The 4,146-nt window shown below is 39.7% G+C and overlaps 1 pseudogene; it reads right to left on the reverse strand.

Annotated features, from left to right (window-relative positions):
- Window positions 1-648: 648 nt before the first annotated feature.
- Window positions 649-715, reverse strand: LOC132498085 (U5 spliceosomal RNA; annotated as a pseudogene).
- Between the last annotated feature and the right edge of the window lie 3,431 nt (window positions 716-4,146).

Here is a 4,146-nt window from a genome sequence, read left to right on the forward strand (position 1 = left end):
GCTGGTTGTAAATGTCTAGCCTGGAGCCCATCTATCTTCTGTTCTTCTACCTGAAGAACATGCATGGCCATGCTAGTTATTTAGAGTTGGCACCCATTCTGATAGGCCAGGGTCTGTGTCCTACCAGCTCTTTATTTTCAATATGACAGTCTCACACTTGGAAGTTTCCAAACAGAAGTTGGGGAAAGAAAGTACACACTCCCTTGACTTTCATATAATAATTTTTTTGCTTTAAATTATGTGTGTCTGTGCATGTGTCTGTGTACATCTTATTAGAGCATGAAGAAATGACTTCTAATAAAAAAACAAATTTTAAAAAAGTATTAAAAAAAGGAAAAAAAAACTAGGAAAAACCCAGACACAGCTGCCTGTGACCACAGTGTGCTTCAGGAGAGCCACTCATTTATGTGATCTTGGTCAAGTCGTTTTGTCCTGCTCTCTTTTCTTCATTTAGAAAAGAAGGACTTGACTAGGTCAGTGGTTCTAAACTGTGTTCTGCATTAGAGTTACCTCATTTGTTCAAACCCGTATTGGTGGGCTCTCAAGCCAGAATTTCTGATTCAGTAGGTCTGGGGTTGGCTGAAAGAATATGTGTTGCTAACAAGTTTCCAGGTGATGCTGATATTTCTTTTTTTTTTCTTTTTTCTTTTTTTTATTTCTCTCCACGAAAATCTTCAGTAAAAGGCGAAAGATTTATGCATTTTGAAGAGAAACCCCACCGATGCTGATATTTCTGGTCTGGGGACCACGCTCTGAAAACCACTGGATTGGTGCCTTCTGTCTACAGTGTCTCCTAGCTTTAAAATTTAGTGCTTATTTACTCATAAGCTATATATATATATACATATATATATATATATATATATATGTATATATATATTTGTAAGATTACAAATATGTGTGATATGATATGATAGTTACAGTTATCATTCCCATTTCACACATGAGGAAACTGAGGCACAAAAAGTTAAGAAACCTGCCCAAGATTGCACAGCTGGTAATTGGCACAAGGGGAATTCAACCTCAGGGGATAATGCGTGAGCCTTGCCTCTTAACCACTGTACCATTGTAATCAGAATTTTTTTTTTCTCAGTGACACTGTTTTATGGTATTAGATTATTGTAAAGCACCTTATCACCATTGTTTTCTCTTTCTTGTATGTCATACTAGGCCTTGGGGCAAATGTCATACTGCCCTCTGGAGTAGGCCACCTTGTACAGAATCCAGGTCTTTTATGACCCCATGTTAACAATGAATTAGAATTTTCATTAATTGATAACCTTTAAAGGACAGTATCTCTCTGAGCTAAACAGGAAATTAATTTCAAATTGTTGCAGCCCTGTGTCATGGAGGCTGTAGAGTCCTAACAAAGGTTAGAAAATGCAAAAGGCAACTCTCAGCATGACTTTTCTTGCACAGCAAACATGTAAAAATTTACAGACCCAATCAAGCATATGCTGTTTATTTCTGCTTGAATATATATTCTCCTATGAACAAGCCAGGCTCCTGGGAACATCTGCCTTATTTTACTGTTGTACGTTTTTTACTTGACACTTCGATGTTGCCTTTGGTATTCTTGTTTAATACACTTCATTATCTTAAAATGTATTATTTCCTGAATTTGACAGCGTATTTGGCACTGTACAGTATGTAAGAGCAGAAAGCACCACTCTGCGTGCCCGGGTTGTCATCCATCAGCTCCATTTGGGTATGCGAGAGTAAGCTCCGCTAAGCAGGAGGGTGCATGCCTACCTATGCCATGTCTCACTCAGTAGCATCTTTACCAGTGTTTGCTTTGAACATCACAGAAGTCTTGGGAAAAAGATATCCTTCTCCCTTTCTCCTTATCTTGATTAGTTCTACAGTATAGAGGGTATCGTCAAAAGAGTGGGTTCCCTATGCAGAAGGCTTATGTGCAAACCACAACTTCTGCAAACATTTATTTCTGTTCCTTTCCTATGAAGGTGTGTGTGCTGGAGCTGGCTGGCACCAGCATCTAAGAGCTGATTTTGCGTATCTCTTCCAAGTTTATATTCCGTGACATCCTGTTGCTAGTTTGAAATTGGCCGTTGTTGGAATATGTAGTTCACAGTGGAAATGGGCAGATTCTACAGACCAGGAATCCTTCCCTTCACTCCCTGGAATGCCAGCTTACCAGCACAGTACAGGATATTAGTACACATTGCACTAAATGGCACAGGGCACAATGAAATATACAACTTGATGATTTTTACTTATGTATACACCACTACCTGGGTAAAGATATTGAGTATTATTCCAAAAACGTCCCTCATGCCCCTTCCTGTCAAAGCCATTCCCACGGGAGGTAATCACTATTTTGACTTCTATGATCATCAGTTAGTTTTGCCTTTTCTTGAAATTTGTGTAAGGAATCATCAGCATGATCTCTTTTTAATCTGATTTCTTTTGTTCAGCAATGTATGTCTACAAGAGTCATGCATGTTTCTATATGTACCTGTGCCTTTCTCTCTTTCTTTTATCTATCTATCTATCTATCTATCTATCTATCTACTATCCATCGAGAGAGAGAGAGAGAGTTATACTGTCCAATATGTTATGTGGTAGTCTAAAGCCATGTGTGGTTATTTAGTGCTTGAAATATGGCTAGTACAACTGAGAAACTGCATTTTTAATTGAATTGAGATGTGCTGTAAATGTAAAATACACATCAGACTCTGAAGCCTTGTACAGAAGGATGTCTCCTAGCTGGTGGTGGTTGTTGGGAATCCTTGGCGTTCCTTGACTGGTAGATGCCTTACTATTTTATTTTCCATGTTTAGAATTTGTTTCTTTCTTTTTCACAGATTCCCATTCTCTAGTGAAATTTTTGACCCAAATGTTGATTTTCTTGACATTTTCATAAGTTAATTTGACATCATATCTGTTTCCTGGCATTCATATCTGTCTGATGTCTTTTTGTTTTTCTCCTGCTCCTATTGTTTTAATCTTTAGCAATGGTTTCTTGATATTTAGCACATGTTTGCAACAGAGTGGGGACTCAGGATGATATTATCCTTTTCCTGAGGTGATGCTTGAATGTGGGCAGAGGGACATCAGCCAGGGGCTGGGCTGACTCAAAGCTGGGTTGCAGATTTTTTCAGTTCAATCTACCTTTGCTTCAGACCCTCCTATCTTTTAGCTCTTTGGGTATTCCACCTGAGCACCTAGGATATTTAGGAGGGCTTTTCCCTGCTGCAATGTTAAAAGTCAGTTTTTATCTTCCTTATACCCTGGGAATATTAATAACGCCTTGCACTTTTCAATTATTTTCTTCCTTTCTAAGCAGCTTCTTAGTAGTTTGTCCAGTGTAACTTAAGAATCGGTACATACCTCAAGGGCAAAACTTGTGCTGAGAGTTGGGATCACTTCCCTTTAGATACTTGGACCTTCAGCGCCTTCTCATTTGGCAGCCCCTCATACCATTTTTGTCTCAGCAGCATCATGAGTGGCAAAGCCCTGCTGGCTCCTCTGCCAGGTCATGGCAGGCATCTGCCAGGCTTCTTAGCTTCTCCTTCTGTACCAGGAACGCGAATGACCTGGGGAAGCAGTACGCAGAGAGCTGGGCTCGGCTCAAGGATCTATCTTTCTATTATCTTGGCCTCTGCAGTCCTGCCTCTCCTTGTCAGGTCCTGCTAACTTCATCCAGATGTTTTGTTTCGTTATCTGCCTTTGCTAGTTCTCCCTGGGAGTTTTCTGCTTCACTGGACTTCATCAGAAGCAGGAGTTTCAAGTTAACATTTTAAGCAGAACTGAGAGACATAGAGTTTTATTACAATTTAATTTCAGTCACAAGCATCACATCCTGTTCTTTTCCTCACTGAAACCCCTAAATTATACACTTTGAACTATAAATAGGAAACTCCTCTCTCTCCCTGGGCCATCAGCCCAATAATAACTATGAAAAGAGCACAGTGTAATATATAATGGAAACACTTTTCTAATGTCAGCTTTACTGGAAACTAAAGCTGGCATCCAGGGTAAGTCACGTCACTTTGCTTGACCCCCAGATGCCTTCTTTTATATACAGAATGTACTTTGTACCTGAGTTCACCAGCACAAGCCTGTCTCCCTTTAATTCCTCTGAGCTCCTTGTCCCTAATCTCTACTTTATTCTTGATGTCATCC

The sequence above is a fragment of the Mesoplodon densirostris genome, chromosome 10 (genome assembly GCF_025265405.1).
Source record: "Mesoplodon densirostris isolate mMesDen1 chromosome 10, mMesDen1 primary haplotype, whole genome shotgun sequence".
NCBI lineage: Eukaryota > Metazoa > Chordata > Mammalia > Artiodactyla > Ziphiidae > Mesoplodon > Mesoplodon densirostris.